Genomic DNA, 19,215 nt, shown 5'->3' on the forward strand with positions numbered 1-19,215 from the left:
CTCGCCGGAGTTTTAAAAAGTACTGGCCGTCGGATTGGCGGGCCCACGTGTCCGTCAAGCGGAGGCCCAGCTGTTGCTACGGCGCCGGCGGGGACCCGGCCGGGGGGCTCCGGGTCTCCGGACTGTTTCGCGAGGCTTCAGGGTCCTAGACTCCGCGTCCGCCGAGTCCCTGGGAAAGAATGCGTGCCCCGCGCCTGACTGACGGGCCCCGCGAGCCAATCGGCGGGGGCGCGGCGGGGTCGCCGGGCTGCCCAATAGGCGGCAGGGGGAGGGGAGGCCAAGCCAATGAGCGGGCGCCGGGGGGCGGGGGCAGGGCCGCGATTGGCTGCGAGGCGGCCCGGGGGCGGGCAGGGGGAACTCAAGGCCTGCTGGATACGTCCGCCATCTTGGGCGCTTTGCTGATGGTGTCGGTGAGCGCGTTTCCCGCCCGAGTGCAACTAGCGGCGGGTCGCGGGCACCTCCAGGTAGGGGGGTGGGGGCGGGGGCGGGGCGGGCTCCCCCGCGGGTCCCGGCGCGGGGTCTGCGCGGCGCGGGCGGCCGGCGGGGCCCGTGCGCGCGGGCTCGGCGGCGCGGGAGGGAGCGTCCCGGTCCCCTCCCCTCCCCCCCGGAATTCGCCGCCCGGCGGCCCGGGAGGTGCTGGCGGCGCTCCCCGCCCTGCCGGCTCGGTGCCGCGGGAACTTCGCGCCCCGCCGCGGCCCCCGCCCGGCCCGGCCCGGCCCGGCTCCCGCCGCGCCCCGCCCGGCCCGGCCCGGCCCGGCCCGGCCCGCGGACAACTTGTCCCGCTCGGCCCGCGCGCGTGTCCGGTGGCGGCGGCGGCGGCGGCGGCCCGGCCTGGGCTGGACCATTGTTGCCGCCGGCCCGGCGGGCTCCGGGCGCGTCCCGCACTTGGGGCGGCTCCGGCGGGCGGGCCCCGAGGCGAGCGCGGAGCGGCCGGGGGCGCTGGCCGCGGACGGGACCCCCGGGCGGCTCCGGGCCGGGGACCCCCTGGGCGACTCGCGGGGACGTGAGCCGCCGTCTCGCGCTCAAGGTCACGCGGCCGGCGGGCAGCCGGGGGGCAGCCGGTGGGCGGCGCGGGGCCGGGCCGGGCCGGGTCGGGTCGGGTCGGGTCGGGCCGGGCCGCGCGCGCCGCTTTCCGGCTCCGTGACCTTGGGCCGGTCCCGCGGCACCGTCGCCGCCGTCGCCGCCGCCTCCGCGGTGGGGCCGCCCGCGGGGAGCCCCGAGTTGGGCCCGGAGCGGGGCCCCGACGTGCTCTCGGGACTGGGCGGCTGTCGGGGGTCCGGGGCGCCCCGTGAGCGCGTCCGCGGGCGCCGCCGGCTGCGGCTCTGCAGAGCCCCGGGGCAGGGGATGGGAACTTTCTCCGGCGGGCGGGCGGGTGCTCCTCCCCGAGTGCTCGCAGCCCGCCTGGCCGCGCCGTGGCCCGAGCGCGCGGGACTGAGCCGAGAGAGACGCGCGAGCGGCTCGGGGGTGGGTGTTGGGGGGGGGAAATGGGGAAATTTGAGCGGTGGCGGCCGCTGCCCCTGCAAACCGTGCGGTGTCCCGGCGAGGAGGCGGCCGAGGAGGGAGGCAGGACCAGCCCGGACCTTGCCCGGAGCGCGCCGCTGTGCCCTGAGTCGGGCCCCGGGGTGGGTTCTTTGCCCTCTCAACCGCGTTGGTTGCTTGGTTGGTTGGTTGTTTGTCGGGACTGGTGGTGGTTTCCAGGAGAAACTGGGTTTTGGTCACAGCCCGATTGGGGCTGAAGGCTTCTTGGACCACACCCAGCGGGCACGCACTCCTGCACTCAGGGGTCGCTCCTGGCTGGGCAGAGGGGGTGCCGGGGATCAAGTCTGGGGCCCCTAGAGCCCGCCCCACCCAGGGCGCGCTCTCTGGAGCCCCTGTATTGGTCTGAAGTTGAACGGTGTTTGGTTAAGAATAAGGGATGGTGGCATGAGCGCTTCTCGGGGCTCAGCTCAAACTCGGGCTGTTTATGTCAGGCGTGCAGGTGTGTGTGTGGGGGGGGGGTTGGTGCTCCAGCTCTTTCCCGCTCTCTCCCTCTCCCCCTCTCGTTGTCCCCTCTCGCACTGTCCCCCTTCTCCCTCTCTCTGATACCCCTTTCTCCATGTCCCCCCCTCTGGGTCATGGCCCCTTCCCCGGGGCCTGTGTGGGCAGAGCAGTGTTGGCCCCGTCACTGGGGTGGGTGGGCTCAGAAAATTGATTTGGCTTCTTGTCAAATAGCTTCTTGCACTGTGAGAACCATAAATGATTGTTTTTTTTTTTTTTGTTTGTGGGGGATGTTGGGCTGCACCTGGCCGCGGTCGGGGCTTACTCCTGGCTCTGCTTAGGGATCATTTCAGGCAGTGCTCCGGGGATCAGACGGGGTTGCCAGGGATGGAGCCCAGGTGCGCTGTAGGCGCGGGCAGGAGCCTTCACCCCCTTCCCGTCTCTCAGGACCGGTGTTTGCTGTCCTCTAGAATGCAGCGCTGATCTCAGCTGGGAGTGGGAGTGATTTCTGGCCCCAGAGAAACTTCAGTGTCGGGGACGTGGTTGTCTTAGGCTGGGTTTCATGCCCAGCACTGTCACCCCAAGAGAGTTTGGACTTCCTGACTCGGCCTTTCCGGGTGGGATTCGGCGTGCTGGGCCAGCAGGGCCCTCCAGGCTGTGGAGTACTGTTCGGGGGCGGGGGTGGGGGGGAGCTCGGCGCCTGGGATCCAACCCCCGCCCTATCTCACAGGCCCGAGCAAAGACACTACATGGTTTCTAGAGGCCCTTTGGCTTTCCACCGGCGAGGCTGACTCCTGGAGGGCAGAGGTCAGGACAGCGAACCCCCAGCACGGACAGGAGCCAGAGAGCAGAGGGCAGAGGCCGAGATACCCAGCGCCACAGAGTGCTGGCCCGGCCTGCCGAGCGCTCATGCGTTTGGGCCACTGGAGCGTGAGTGTCGGACCCTACTTCTGGATATTTGTGACGGGATGAGAAAAATAAAACTTGGGGGCAGGAGTCACAGCCTGCAGTGCTGGACGAGGGTTGCACTCACAGCCACCGGGCTCCCCAAGACACACTGTTCGGGGCCGTGCGACGCCAAGCCGAGACTGGGGACTTCTGCATCATCGCATGCATAGAGCTTCCAGATCTTCCCTGACTCCCAAGAAAATGTTGATTTAATTAAAATTTTTTGGGAGGTGCTGGAGAGATGTATAGAGGGAGGGTGCTTAACCCCCGAGCACCGTCAGGAGTAATTCTGAGTGTGGAATCCTGAGCACCGCTGAATGTGAGTGACGCTAAAACCCTAGAATAAAGTTGTTTTTGGGGGGGGGCACACACAGTCGTGCTTAGGGTTTACTCCTGGTTCAGTGCTCAGGGATGACTCCTGGCGAACTTGAGGAACCCATGTGAGATTCTGGGACTAGAACCTGGGACAAGACAGGGCAAGTGTGCTGTCTCCCTGGCCCCAAGAGAAGAAACTATTTCTATTTTCCGGGGTGGCGGGGGGGGGGGTGAGCAGATTGGGATTTGGGGCCACACCTGCCAATGTTACTCCTGGCTCTGCACTCAGGAGTCACTCCTGGCCATATGGGATGCCGGGGATCGAACCTGGGCTGGCTGCATGCAGGGCAAATGCTCTCCCTGCTGTACAATTTGCCCTGGCCTCAGGAAGAAAATATTTCTTAAAGCCCCACAGATAACTCTGAACTACAGTTGTTTCTCGGCCTGTTCCCCCTTCTGTTCCCTTCTGTAGCTGCTGCGGTGCCCGCGCTGGTGCTGGCTGGTCGGATCCGGGCACGCTGGCACCGGGCAGGGAACTCGCGGGTGTCACACTTGCAAGACAGGAGCTGTTGCTTCGGAACCAGCCCCAACCCCTGACACTGTTTGAAACCACAGCTTAGGGGTTACTGTGGGTGGAAGGATCCTTCCAGCACGCCGTGTCAGTGGATAGGACCTTGGGGCTACTCGGTAGTGGGAAGGGATAGTGTAGTTTTCACATGCCAAAGACTGAACTTCGTAGAATTAGAAAAATTTTGGGGGGGGCCACACCCAGCGGTGCTCAGGGCTTACCCCTGGCTCTGTGCTTAGCACTCACTCCCGGTGTGCTTGGGGACCGTATGGGGTGCTGGGGATCGAATCCTGGTCAACTGAGTTGTCTGCATGGCAAATGACGTCTCTGCTGTCCTGTCTCTCTCGTGCCCAGAGACTGCGCTTTAAACGATACGAAGTGAATTGGTTTTCATTCCTGTTCACTTTGGACCATGCTTGACAGTGCTCAGGGACTGCTCCCCTCTCTAGGCACCCCATGTGGTATGAGGATTCCCCCCCTCCATCTGCAGAGCGCACTCGGCCTGCCGAACGTCCCTTCATTTTAGTTAAGTGATTTGGATGATGTTTTTTGGTTCCCTCTCTTAGGAAAACACTGTACCATTGTACCAGGCTACGCTGAAACTTTTTACTTGCGCTTCTAGCTGCTTTGGGTATTTGCTCCAACGCAAACCAGCCTACCACAGCGATGCTTGATTTTGTTGATTTATTAATTCTCTTTTCATTCCTTTTTGGACCCCATGTGACAGTATTTTGGGGTCACTCCCAGCATGCTCAGAGGGCCTTGTGGCGGTACGGTGGAGTTTGGAGATCCACCTGCAAAATGTGCTGCGGTCCATTGGAGTTACCTTGTACCTTAGTCACCCCAGTTATGTCTTTTTTTTTTCTTTCTTTTTAGTCACTGTGAAATTACAAAGTTATTTGTGGTTGGGCTTCAGGCATACAATGTTTCAACACGGATCCCCTAAGCATCTGCTTCCCTGCCTCCCACCAGTCTGCCTCTGGGCGCTTTTTTTTCTTTTTCTTTTTAAAAAAAAATGAATGTTTGCGCTGTGGTTTCATACCTGCCGCTCTGCCCCCTCTCAGCGCCCCCTCCCTCCCCTGTCGGACACTTCCCTCCACCACAGCCCTGGCCCGTCCCGGGCCTCGCCCCAGCCCTTCGGTTTTATTTATTTTTGTGGCGATGGGATTGAACAAGCGAGTGCTCGTCCTGCTGAGCCACCTCCCCGGCCCACCAGTTCTGTTTTTAGATGCCAGTTTCATCATCGGCCTTTTCTTCCCTTGGTGGCGGACTATTTTCAGAGCGCGAGTCTTGCGCCGGGCTCCAGTTCTGCAGGAGAGAGCCCGGTGCGCGGTGACCCTGGCCTGCTCGAACCGGCCCGTTTGTGTCCTGGGGAGGGGAGGTGCCCGAGGGGAGAAGTCCGAGCTCAGTTTAGGAATGGAGCGTGTGGGAAGCGGAGCGCCGGCTCAGACAGCTGCACGTTCCGGCCCTGGTGTGACGGGTCCCTCCGGCTGGAGGCCCGGCCCGCGGCTCTGCGGAGAGCGACAGGCTTAACCGGCACGCCAGCCCCTCGCGACCTCAGTCTGCCAGGAACTGCTTTGGGAATTCATTCGGGAACTCACGGGTCGGAGTCTCAGGCCGGAGGAAGAGGCAGAAGTCGTAGGTGCAGTGGCGGCTGGGTGGCCGGAAACAGTCTGCGTGAGACTTGTGGGGGAGGGGGCAGCACCCCGAGCGCGGTGGCCCGGCAGGAAAGGGTCGCCCCTTCGCTTCTCACGGGTCAGTGGCTTCTTGGACTCGCGGCTCTGACGAGTCTGCGCCAGTGCCGTTCTCCCTGTGCTGTCACTGTCTGGCCCGAATCCCCACGGTCCCACACTCACCAGAGGGGTCGTGGCAGCTGAGACCCGCGCCCTTGGCGGTGTTCTTGGTGCTGCAGGGTGTTTAGGCTTCGCCACCCTCTCCTGCCCTCGCCGGAGTGTTTTTCTTGGTGGGGTGAGGGGAGAAGGACTCGGCGTCATATTTCAGCGGTCACGAACGGGCACATCTGGCTAGCAGGTTGAAAGGTGAAGAAGGCAGCGGGAGTTGGGCATGAGCCAGGCCTCGTCCTCGGGGGCCCTGCCCGCCTCGGGAGCAGCAGCCGGTCACGCCTGGTCGCGCACCTCAGGCTCCTGGCGAGTCACGGACGGGCTCTCCACGGCCCCACGGCTGTGCTCAGTGCCCGGAGACGCCGGGGGCCCCGTGTGTCGTTGGTGGGACCATTGGCTGCACCTGGTCAGTGTCCAGAGGGCGAGCAGCGGGGTCGGGCATGGGAGGAGTGTCAGTGGGCAGAGCTGGAAAGGTTGCAGAAGTCAGCGAGGTGACTGGGCCCTGAGTCAGCCTCGGAGAAAGCCCTGCGGATTTCCAGTCGAGCCTGGACGTCTGTGGGGCGGCTGGCACCAAGGCGAGCTCGACAGCGAGAGGGCGAGGGCTTGCCTGAGCCTGCTCGGCGCCCTTCACCCCAGTGGGCAGAGGTGCGTGGGGAAGGATCGTCTGACGGGCCCCCGGGGGAAAAGGACGTCCCCAGTGGCCCAGTGTGGCACCGGCCGAGGGGGCATCTGGTCGTAAGGAGGGAGTCGGGGTTGGCCAGAGGGGGGAGCCCAGGGTGGCAGGGGCGAGGCCAGCCCCCCCTCCGGTCCTTGTCATGGGGGTTGTGGCTCGGGAACTCGAGCAGCATTTGTGGGGATCAGAGCAGCCACGAGACGTGTCATTCTTGCGAAGAGCACCGCCCGCTGGGGCCAGGAGACCCCGCTTCCGGAGCAGCTCCGCTCAGGCTGGTGGCCCCTGAAGAACAGTCCCAAAGCGTCATTGGCTTCAGGAGGGACAGTCGCAGCTGGCTGGCAGAGGGGCGTGTAGAGTGGCAGGTGACTTGGGCCAGCTTCACCTCTGGCATCTCGGTTTTCCTTTCATTCCCCCCCCCGACCCCACAGGGCCAGTGTCTGCCCGTGGCCAGTGTGGCCGGAGTGTGGACACCCCTTCCTCCGCTGTGGCGCGGTCAGCCCGTGGCCGGACACCTGGCACCTGCTTTAAGCTCAGGGGTTTGCTGCAGGTCGGTGCCAGTTTAGGATACGTTGCAGGAAGGGAACCCTTGATCTTGAATCTTCTTTCAGAGGGGGCCTGTTCCAGGCGGTGCTCGGGAGGCCGCGGGAGCCCTCTGCTAACTCAGAGCAGACGGTGGTTTCGTGTCAGGGCTGGGAACCACCCCACTGTGCTCCCGCTCAGGCTCCTTGGGGTGCCGGGATTGAACCGTGCTTGGCCGCGTGCACGGGACCCTGCACTGACTCTGACCCTGTAATTAAAATTCTGTTGTTTCTGTTTTTGTTTTTTGGCCACACCTGGCGGTGCTCAGGAGTTAAGGAATTGCTCCTGGCGGGTTTGGGGGACCGTACGGGATGCTGGCGCTCAGACCCTGGCCCACGACAAGCTCCTGACCTCCTGCTTGCTCTCACTCCGCCCTCATAATTTTCCTGGGGTGGTGGGTTTGGGCCCTACCTGACGCGCCAAGGTGGCGGACGGAGGGGTGACCCCCAGTGATGTTTGGGGCCCGGATGTGGTATCCAGAATTTTACAGTGTTGACCCCGTGGAGGCCAGCTCTTCGAGCCTCACGTCTTTATTTTCAGATAGCTGGCTTCAGAGTTCTGACTTAACACCATCTTCCAGCTGTGCGAGCTTAAAATAGAATCTGTCTGCCCGGTCCTCACTTATCTAGGAAAGGGGCATTGCGTGCAAGCCAGCTCCCAGCCCGACCCCGGACTGCTGGAGGTGCATTCATTCGCATCACACAGGCAGCTGTGCCTGGGGCTGGGACTGGCCTCCAGAAACACGGCCAGACCTCTGCTGGCCGCTGTCAGCCGCGGGGGTGGCAGGTCAGCGGGGACAGGAGGCCGTGGGCTAGTCCGTTTGTTCTGAGTCGGAGCGTGTGATGTCTGTCTTATCTGGTCAACACTTCGGGTGGTGAAATGAAAGATCAAATGTTATAGAGATTTTTACACTTTGTTTCCTAAAACATTATCTTGGGCTGGAGAGGTAGACTAGCCGGCCGAGCGCTTGTGGTGGGCGCAGCTGGCCCGGGCTTGACCCTCAGCACCCCCTGTGGCCCCCTGAGCACTCTGGGTGTGAACAGGAACAAACGGCGACAACCCTCTCCCGCCCCAACGTTTATTTGTCCTGAAACTTTCGTTCTGTCTCTCCTGACATTTCAAAGGGAAGTTTGTGTTGAAGCCTCCCTTGTTCCAGAAACCCCACTCTCTCGGTGTTCTGTGCATTTCAGAATCATCACCTATGCCTTAGTGGGCCAACGTGTATGACGGTGGGGGTGGGGGTCGGGGGGCGTTTCTGACTTCCTGCTGGGCTGGGACCCTGGCCTGCTCTGATCTTTATTCCATCTCCTTTCGAATGTGTCAGTGTTGCTCGGCCGCATGTAGACAGCAGGTGTTTCCCCACCCCTCGAGGGGCTCGGCACCCCAACCGCTTCCTCCCTCCCCCCAGCGCCCAGGCCAGCAGTGGCTCCTGGCACTCTCCCCGCTTGCAGACACAGCATTTGCCTGGCTTTCCCCTCGGTCAGTGCCTTCCTCCCGCCGAGGCATTTCTTGATTGGTCGATGTGGAGGTGAGCGTAAGGGGGCGGGGCCTGGACAGCATCCAGTGCCCGGTGGAGCCCGTCAAGCCCCTTCCCGGTGGGGCTGGCCGTTGTGTGGGGAGGTGTTTCTGTGCTGGAACACAGGGAGAGAGACGGGCGGCTGTTCGCGCCCTGCAGGGAAGTGGTCATCGTGGCCTCCCTGAGGAGTGCTGGTTGTTCCTTTGTTTTGGGGGTTGCCTTGAAGGTGCCCTTTGAACAGAGGGAGTGAGCCCCGGGAGCGCCCCAGGCGGGGGCTGCTGTGCCAGCCTTGGGGTTTTGGCTGTTCCGGGTGAGAGAGGTGTGAGGAGAGGAGCCAGGCTGTCTATTTTTCAGGGTGGGCAGTGCTCCTGAGCATCTTCCTGCCCTGCCCCGTTTGCAGCTGGGTCTGGAGTGGCTGCCCGCTTCTGGGGGGCGTTCGCACTGAGGGTGACAGGTGGGGTGCGCAGGTGACTGGGGCTGCTGCTGGCTTGGGCACTGCCCTTCACAGGAAGGGGCGGTCCCGGGGCGGGACTGTGTGCAGAAGGGCCGCCGTGGGGGTTTGGAGGTGCTGGTGAAGTTGGCAGAGAAGCCCCCCGGAGATGGGGGCTGAGGGAGGGCCAGGCCGAGCTGGTGTGCGGATGGCTCTGAGGCAGCCGGCGCGGGTGTCTGGTGTGTGGAGGGCACGAGGGACTGAGAAGGCCCGGGGGACTTTGGCCACTGGCCTTGGGTCTCTGGCCCTGGGAAGGGAGAAGGCGGGGGCGTGGCTCCGGGGTGCTGCCTGGGTGCCCGGGCTGCCTTCCTCTGCGTGCCTGTGTTGCCACAGCCACACTCTCCTGGCCCAGTAGTTCTGGCCGGAGCTGGATGCAGCCAGAGGGGCCTGGCCGGGGCCGGTTCTGGCAGGCTGCAGGGCAGGGGCACAGAATGGGGACCTGTGGGTCTCAAGGGAGGAGGAGGGGGCCTGAGGAGGGGAGGAGGGGACCAGCCGGGGCCTGTCTGTGGGAGGGGAGTGGGATGGATCAACCTCTTGCCCCCACCCCACCCCCAGGAGAGGCCCCCAGTGACCCGAGGGAGGGAGTTCCGCACCCACTTCGTCCAGGCTGGGTCCTGCCTTGCCATTGAGGGGGTGGCTGCTTCCAAATCCGGAGTGTGGGGGGTTCCCCAAAGCCAGCAGGAGGCTGCTGCATCCTTGCTAGCCTGTACGTCGGTAGAGAGTTTTTAAGAATGATTTTATAGTTTTCAAGTAATTAACCTTTTAGTGATGCGAGATAGTTTTTATTGAGGGAAACTTAGGTGGGGGAGAAGGAAAGGAAAGAGACACGAGCTTGAAGAGCGAGCAGAGACGGGGACCAGCACGCAGGACACGTGTCCAAGGAGAAAGCTTGAAGGGCGGGCGGTGTCTGCGGTCAGCAAGGGCCGGGAATCCGTGTGTCCCTCCACACCCACTCACGGTGCGCCATCACGGGCAGCGGCAGGCTGGAGCTGAGTGACTTGAGAGTCGTCCTGATGAACTGTTTGTCCCTCTGGTGGCTGGGCTCTGTCAGGGCTGTGGGGACTTAGGGACACTGGCAGAGGGAATGTAGTACCGCGTTCATCAAGTTTTGTTTTGGCCACACCAGGCAGTGCTCAGAGGTGACTCCTGGCTCTGCACTCGGAGTGCCCATGGTGCTCGGGGGAACCAGGTGGGATGCCGGGGATCGAACCTGGGTTGGCCCTGCGAGGTGAAGGCCCTCCGTGCTTGACTCCAGCCTCTGCATTCATAAATATAAGCTCTAGCAGCTAATTGGGATAAAATACTCCAGCATTAGGATGCACTCACCTAAATTGTTTAAATAAGTGGGTTTTAGTTGAGTTACAGAATTGCGTAGTGATCATTTCAATCTAATTTTCATTTCCTTCACCCTAAAAAAGGGACTTTGCACCGTTAGCAGTGACTCCCAGTTTCCACCTGACTCCTGAGGGACCCTAATGCACTTTTATTTTTCTGTAGATTCTCCTGTTCCGGACATTTCACTAAAATGGAATCCTGTAATAGGTGGTCATTTGTTACTAGCTTTAGTCGAATTGACCTAAGCTGCAGTATCTCCACTCCCGCCCACAGCCCTTCCTAGGGGATACTGTGTTCCTCATCTTACTCGTCTGCTCACCAGCTGGTGGGCATTTGGGTTATTTCCGCTTACAACTGCAGTGGGCATTTGTGGACAGGTCTGTGGGTGGGCCTGTGTGTATTACTCTTGAAGGCACGTCTTTCGGGATAGAATTTATGGACCATGTGGTAAGTCCATTCGACATTTTGAAGAACTGAGTCCTTTCTGAAGTAGTGGTGCTGTGTGCACCTCCTTCACACCCGTTGTCTCAGTGCTGATTCCCGGTGACCTCCCCTGCGTCGGGGCAGTGTGGTCACTGTCATGTGGGTTTGCTTTACCTAGTGCTCATGCGTGTACTCAGGACATGTCTAAAGTATTGGCATTCCTTCCCTGGGGGCACACCTGGCAGTGCCAGCTTCGTCCTGATTCTGAGCTCAGGAGTCACTCCCAGTGGGCGTGGGGCACCAGACGGGGTGAGGGTCAGCTGTGTGCAAGACAAGCGCCCTGTTCGCTGTACTACCGTTCTGGCCCATCTGTGTTGCTCTTTTTATATGGTTTTAATGTTCTCCGTTTCAGGAAGTTGAGGGAGCGTTTGGCTGTTTGGATTTTATTATGAAATTTTTCTTCTGTTGCGTTCTTTACTTGTCCTTATTTGCAGGAATTCTCATACATTCTTTTTTGGATTTTGAGCCATGCCCTTCATGCTCAGGACTTACGTACCCCTGGCTCTCCACTCGGAGATCGTCCTAGTGGGGTCTGCGGGACCGTATTTGGTCCTGGGGGTCAAACGGCAGTCAGCTGCGTGCAGGGCAAGTGTGCCTTCCTTGCTCTCCAGCTGAGTTCTTTATATTCTGATTAACAGTCTTCCATTGTCTGTGTTCAAATAGATCTTGCCATTACGTGACTTGTCTTTGCACTGCGCTTATAAGAAAAGTTTAAGATGTGTTTATTGAAAACCTGGAATAAAAATGACGAGAGAATCTATGTCTGTGTGTCTGGTTTCCCACCCCCAGTACACAAACACACGGCAGCTACATGGCAAAAGAATCCCACCACTCAGATACTTAGTTCAGAGCATGTCAGGAAGCGTTATGCAGGCCCTCCTGCCATATCACGCCCCAGGACAGGGAAGCCAAAATGGGCCATCCACCATTTCGTCCCCTAGATTAAGGGCCCCTGTGAGGTGCGCGGCCGCTGACGAGCCAGGTGCTACTTCATGTCTCGTCTCTTACCGTGAGCATATGTCAGCATCCTAACTCTGGTCACTTCGCCATGCACCACAAGAAGCACCAGACTGCAGCAGTCCCGGAGGGAAGCAGCGCAGACCCTTGCCGTGCTCCGCGAGCGACGGCGTTATCCCCAAGACCCAGCCAGTAACGACCGGTTACGTAACCTCCCTGCTAGGAGCTTAGAGAGGAGGAACTGTGGAGGATATTTAGGGAGCTCAAAGAAACAATGAAATGGACAGCAAGTAAAACACAGGACAAGAGAGCAGAAATGACAGCTAAAGAGTTCGGTAGGTGAAATGACAAACACTCTGGAAGGCCTCAGCAAGAGAGTCAGTAGCCAGAGACAAAATCTTTGCGAAGCAGATTATCTGCGGGCAGCAGGAGATGGGAAAAAGGCCTCAAAATAAATGAGCGGCAGATAAGAGACCGTGGGATGAATTCAAGAGGAACAACATAAGAATCAGCAGATCCCAGAAGGTCAGGAAGGAAATTCTTTCAATGGAGAAGCAATAGTTAAATCGTCCCTGAGAACTTTCCGGAGTTGGAGAGCAGGTTCCCAGGTTCAAAAGGCCCAAATGAAAAGGGGCCACCTGAAGGAGCCCCTGATAAAAAAGACCCCAGGACACATCCTCATCACAATAGCGAAAACCATAGAGAACGCTAAAAGCAAGATCAATGAAGGAAATTACATACAAAGATTATCCCTTGGGCCTGAAAACAATGGGGGTGGAGAAATGTGGTTAAAAAACCCCCAAACTCAGTGGAACAAACACCTCAGTGGGAATCCCCAGCGTACTTGCCTGCACATTTGAAGGAATGCTACGTTTACCGATACGCAACTCAGGAACTTCATGGACTCTAAGACAACTTTACGAGAACTGATACGGCTAGTTTAAGTAAGACAAATCGCAAACATGCCAAACTTTCATAGAAAGATGGCATAAAAATCCCGTGATACTAATCTCAATGTCACAGCCCTAAATCGACCAATCAAGAGAAAATTGAATCCAACCTTCTGCGTATGAGAGATCTTGGGAGAGGGAGAGTAAGGGCAGACAGACTCAAAGGTTGGAAACGGCCCCCACAAGAAGGCTGGGGTGGCCATACTGGCACCAGATTACATCGATTTCAGCCTTAAAAAAGTTAAAGGAAAAGGTCATTAGCGATTAAGGGGTAGGCACATCAGGAAGAACTCACTCCTAAACGTACGCACCCACTCAGGGATCAACAGAATATTTACAACTGCTAATAGACTTGAAGGAAGACATTGATAGCAACACAGTACTACAGACTTGAACACCGTTCTGTCACCTCTCCATAGACCAGGTAGATTAAAACTCAGCAAGAAAAACTGGCCTACTGGCCTTGAAGGAAATGGAAAGACGGGTTTACAGAACTGGAGAGATGTACAGCGGGTCGGGTGCTTGCCTCGCATGCATCCCATCTGGGTTCGATTCCAGGCATCTCATGGTCCTCCCAGTACCACTGGGAGTAATTCCTAAGTGCAGAGCCAGAAGTAACCCCTTAGCATTGCTGGCTATGGCCCCCAAACAAAACCAAGACACACACACGGCTTTTATTTATTTTTTAATTATTTTTTTTTCTTTTTGGGTCACACCTGGCGATACACAAGGTTACTCGTGGCTCATGCACTCAGGAATTACTCCTGGTGGTGCTTGGGGGACCATATGGGATGCTGGGAATCGAACCCGGGTTGGCTGCGTGCAAGGCAAATGCCCTACCCGCTGTGCTATTGCTTTAGCCCCACACATGGCTTTTAATCCCCCAAAACCTGAAGACACATTCTTCAGTGCAATGAGACATTCTCCAAGATAGACCGCTTGCTGGGTCACAAAACCTGCTCTCATGTTGAGAGGGTAGAACTAGTGTCATCTTCTTAAACCGTGACACACTTAAATCGAAGTTAGTATGACAAATGGAGCAACAGACCCCTGGAAATCAAACAGCTCACTACTCAACAGTCAGTGGGTCAAAGAGGAAATCAAAAGGCACCTGAAACAGATGAGAACAAAGACACGAGTTCCCCTAACTTGTGGGGACAGCAGAGGTGGTCCTGAGAGGAAAGTTTATAACTCTGCGAGCGTTCCTTCCGAAGGAAGAAAGGACCCACATAAATACCTAGAAGGACGGGCTGGGACTGGAAGTAGTAGAGCAGGTGTGCCCCGCGCCGTGCGTGTAGCTGATCCGGGTTTGATGCCTGACATTCCATGTGGCCTCTCAGGTGGAATTAGATTTGCTAGCATCTTTGTTGTTGTTGAGGATCTTTACATCTGTGTTTATCAGGGATAAAAAGGTAAAGGTAAAGGCCCTCCCGTTGATCGTCGATTTGCTCGAGCGGGCCCAGTAACGTCTCCATTGGAGACTTTGTTGTTACTGTGTCTGGCATATCGAATACTCTCGGTAGCTTGCCGGGCTCTCCGAGAGGGGCGGAGGAATCGAACTCGGGTCGGCCATGTTGGCCGCTTGTAAGGCGAACGCCCTACCCGCTGTGCTATCGCTCCATATCAATCTGTAATTTATGTGTGTGTTTGTGTGTTTGTGTGTGTGTGTGTGTGTGTGTGTGGTGTTACACTGCCATGAGTAATTCCTGACAGTAGGGTCCCAAAAAACAAACCTAAACAACAAAAGACCCCCAAAAACAAACAGACCAAAAAAAAAACCCACTGGAAAATGACCAACAAAAGGAGCCCAGAACAAGCAAGAGGAAGGAAATAATAATTTAGATCAGAAATGAATGAATTGAAATCCCCAAAATCAATGTGAAATATTAATAAGCTTGTTCTTTGAAAAATATACATGATTGATAAACCCCTAGCAAGACTCAGAGAAAATAAACTAAATCAGAAATGCGAGGTGGGGAGGGCATCACAGAAATTCAAAGGATCATCAGAGATTACTTTGAAAATCTGTACCATGAAACGAGAGAACCTAGAAGATATGGATAAATTTTTGTTCTCCCATAACCTCCCAAGGCAGAACCAAGAAGATAAGGAACACTTGAACTGACCTGTCACTATTGAAGAAAACAAAATAGTAATCAGATTTCTTGCCCAAACAAAAACCCAGGTCCATATGGGTTCACTCGAGAATTCTGCCCAACCTTTAAAGAAGAGCTACTGCCAATCCTTTTCAGGCCCTTTCTGCAAATTGAAGAAAGAAAAACTCCCAGTTTCTATGAAGCAAACATTACCCTCATATCAAACGCAAAAAGAACACCACCAAAAAAAGGATAGTTACAGAGTAATATCCCCGATGAACATGCAAAGATTCTCAACAAAATACTAGCAAATCTAATCTAACAACTCATAAAAAAGATCATGCACCATGACCAAGTGGATGGTTTAACATGTAATAAAAATCAATGTAATAACCATGTCACATGAGAAAAAAATTAAAATCATGATCATATCAATAGATGCAGAGAAAGCATTTGACAAGATCCAGCACCCATTCATGATAAAATCTTTCAAAATGGGAATTGAAACTTGACTCAACAGTATCAAAGCCATTTACCACAAGCCCACAGCAAACATAATACTCGGGGTGGGGGGGGGGGGGACTGAAAACCTTCTCTCTAAGATCAGGCACAAGATAAGACTGCCTGCAATATTAGTGCTCGAAGTACTTGCCAAGGTGTTAGGCAAGAAAAATATATTTAAGGTCATGCAGATAGGAAAAGAAGAGGTCAAGCCTTCACGCTTTGCAGATGACATACTATATTTAGAAAACCTTAAGGCTCTACAAAAAAGCTCCTAGAAACAGTAGGTATGTAAGGTAAAGTGTCAGACATGCAGAAGTTCATGCCTTTCCTACATCTAAATAACAACATATAAGATGTTTTTAGAAATTCCATTCATAGTTGTGCTTCAGAGAATCAAGTACCTAGAATTGACTTAACCAAAGAGGTCAAAGACCTATACGAAACAAACATGCACACACCAAAAAACAAAAACAAAAACCCACAAACCCACAAAACAGTAAAGAAATAAAGAGGGGGCCAGGACGGTAATACAGTGGGTAGGGTGTTTGCCTTGAGTACAGTGGGACCATATGGTTTGATCTCCAGCATCACACATGGTCCTTCAAGCCTGCCAGGATTAATTCCTGAGTGCAGTTAAGAGTGATCTCTGAGCACTGCCGGGTAGCGACGTCTCTCCCCCCCCACCCCCGCCCAAATAAAGGGGAAACAGACAAACACTCCCCCCCCCCCCCATGGGTTAGGAAGATCAATATCAAAATGGCAATACTCCCTGAAAACATTATGCAGATTCGATAGAGTTACAAGGGTGCTCATGACATTTTTCTTTTTTCTTTTGGGGTCACAGTCACACCCAGCAATGCTCAGGGGTTACTCCTGGCTTTGCACTCAGGAATTACTCCTGGCAGTACTCGGGACCATATAGGATGCCCGGGATCGAACCCAGGTCGGCTGCGTGCAAGGCAAATGCCCTACCCGCTGTGCTATTGCTCTGGCCCCACCCATGACATTTTTCAAAGAAAGATCAAATGCTACAGAAATTCATATGGAACACCTCCACCCCCCCACCCCCTTCCCCCCAAAGCCAAAGCAATCTTTAGGGAAAAGAACAAGGGAGGCATCGTTTTCCCTGACTTCAGACTGTACTATGCCAAGCAGTAGTAATTAAAACAGCATGGTACTGCAGTGAAGACAGACCTTCAGATCGATGGGCTGTAGTTGGAAATTCGGAGGGAACCTTAGGCCGGAGGTCGCCGACATTGACCTGAGAGGAAGCTTTGGGAATTTGGCAAGGGAAGCAGATGGAAAGAAATGGAACCGTGCACTGCGTTCAACTGAAGAGCAGCATCTTGAATGGGAGATGTTAGCAATCAGACGCCCGATGAGGGTTAAGATCCAAAATACATAAGGAACGCACGCAGTCCAAAATCGGACTTTAAAAAATGGGCAGAAGATGTGAACAGAACCTCTTCAAGGAAGAAGTACAGATTGCCCAGTTACATAATAATTTCTCGTCTTGGGCTGAAGTACAGCAGGTAGGGCACTTGTCTTGCACGTGACTGATCCAGATTCTGTCCCCAGTGCCCCTCTCGTCTCCTGAGCCCACCAGGAATGATCCCTGAACACTGCCAGGTGTGACCTAAAATATATATATTCATCTCTATCAGTAGGGAAGTGCAAATTGAAGTCACAATGAGATTATCTAAACCTTGAGAATAATTGTATAAGTTTGTTGAGAAAAAGGGGACATCGGGGATCTTTTGGGATATAAATGCTTGTATTTTGGAAAACAAGTGAAGGTTCTCGAAAAATTAAGATTAGAGATAACATGTAATCCAGGTATTCCAGTTCTGGGGGTAAATTGGAGGAATCTGAAAAACTACAAAAACTCATTTGAATAGGTCTGTGTTGTAACAGTAATTTCAGTAGACAACATAGAAATGCCTTAAGTGCCGCTCTTTGGAGATACATGAGGAATACTACTCGACTACACAAAAGGTGAAAATTGGTCAGTTTGCAGCCTAGCCAGGACCTGGAGGGCATTGTGCTAAACGAAGTGAGTAACAGACAGATCTGTATGTTTTCCCTTGAAAAATAGTCCTGATGAAGAAGCCTCAGGCATGTGTCTGACTCTGTCCAGGGTTTGGGCGCCTGTTTAGGAAAGACTGATAATCCACAAATTTTAGGCATGACTTTCCTCCTTTCTATAAAGGTATTTTGCCTAATAGCCAGTTCTAGGCGGTTGATTAGGTTTCCTTCACATTCTCTCTCTCTCTCTCTCTCTCTCTCTATTTATTTAGTATTTCTCTGTTTTTGTGTGTGAGTTAATAAGACCTTGTCCTCAGTAGCTCCCTATTGAAGAGTCGGGGGTTCCCGTACCTCACACGGTGGTCATGTGACCTGTCTGGCACATTCTTCCCTCCCCCACGAACAATACACTTTTTTTTCCTTTTTGGGTCACACCTGACAGTGCACAGGGATTACTCTTGGTTTTGCACTCAGGAATTACTCCTGGTAGTGCTCAGGGAACCATATGGGATGCTGGGAATCGAACCCGGGTTAGCTGCTGCAAGGCAAACGTCCTACCTGCTGTGCTATCGCTCCAGCCCCTCCTCTGGTTTTTATCTTTTGATTTGGATAACTTTTGGTATCCTTGAGTTCTGGAGGGTGGCAGGGTGTGGCTTCTGGGTGTGATCCCTGAGACTGGGGGAAGCAGGCAGAGAATCTCTGTTCAGGGTCCTTGAGTCCAGAGTCCAAGGTCACAAAGTTCCGCATTATCAGGGTTCCCTGGGACTTTCATTCTTGTGTGAGGCTAGGCCTGAGTGTGGCGGTGGTTGGGCAGTGGAGGTTGGCTCTGGGGCGGAGTCCCTTGTGGTGGGGGAGGGCTCTCACCTGTCCCACAGCCTGTGCCAGCACCAGATAATCTCCTCATCGCCACCTCCCAGAACACACAGATGCTCCTCCCAGATGGGGGTATAAAAGGAGGCTCCCAGAACCATGCCACCAACTCCGCAACAGGCCATGGGGCCGGCAGCCGACCTCCACTGCCCAACCACCGCCACGCTCCAGGCCACCTTCCAGGAGGTGGCCACGCGACACATTTTAAGACACTTCCTACCCTTTTATGCCTCTCGGAGAGCCCAGCAAGCCATGGGCAGAGCCTGGCAAGCTCCCCGTGCCGTATTCGAGATGCCAAATACAGTAACGAAAATAGGTCTCATTCCCCTGACCCTGAAAGAGCCTCCGGTCATTGGGAAAAGACGAAAGAAAAGGCTTGCTACAATCTCAGGGCTGGGAGGAAGAGAGACGTTATTGGCGCCCGCTTGAGTAATTCGACAATCAATAGGATGACAGTGATACAGCGATAAATTTTGGTATGTTACTACTCTTGGAGAGCCTGGCAAGCTGCCGAGAGTATCCTGCCCACATGGCAGAGCCTGGCAAGCTCCCTGTGGCGTGTTCGATATGCCAGAAACAGTAACAAGTCTCACAATGGAGATGTTACTGGTGCCCGCTTGAGCAAATTGATGAACAACGGGAGGACAGTGCTAATGTTTCTAAATACCCAAATGCCAGATACGAGTTTTAAATAATGCGATAATATTAAGGAGACTAAAAAAAATAGAACTAAGTGGAGCTGGAGCAACGCTAATTCAGGATTTATATTCAAACCCTGGGCCCGTCTCGCGGGAGAAGAGAGACTTTTGTTTTCGACACACCTGGCTGTGCTCAGGGATGCTCCTGACAGGGCCGGGGGTGGTGTGGGGGGGCCAAACCGAGCCGAGCTGGGCACCGGCCAGCCCCGGAGCCACGGTTGGCCTGCGCCAGCCTGAGAAGAGGCCTTTTGTACTCGTTGCTTTATATGAGTGCTGTTCCTTTGACTAATGAGTGAAAGGGACAATCAGGGAAAAAGAGCGAGGCCAGAAAGGGCACCAGCGCTGTGAGCGCGCCCAGAGCCTGTGCAGCGGGGCCCGCGCTCCTGTCAG

The 19,215-nt window shown here is 55.5% G+C and overlaps 1 protein-coding gene across 3 annotated transcripts in view; it reads left to right on the top strand.

Annotated features, from left to right (window-relative positions):
• Window positions 1–351: 351 nt before the first annotated feature.
• Window positions 352–19,215, top strand: part of PPP6R3 (protein phosphatase 6 regulatory subunit 3) — a 78,296-nt gene continuing 59,432 nt past the window's right edge. For all 3 annotated transcript variants that reach the window (XM_056131995.1, XM_056131996.1, XM_056131997.1), the window contains exon 1: window positions 352–464. The gene's annotated coding sequence lies outside the window, so the exon portion shown is untranslated. The remainder of the gene's footprint in view (window positions 465–19,215) is intronic.

Source organism: Sorex fumeus, unplaced genomic scaffold (assembly GCF_029834395.1).
Source record: "Sorex fumeus unplaced genomic scaffold, SorFum_2.1 ptg000093l, whole genome shotgun sequence".
NCBI lineage: Eukaryota > Metazoa > Chordata > Mammalia > Eulipotyphla > Soricidae > Sorex > Sorex fumeus.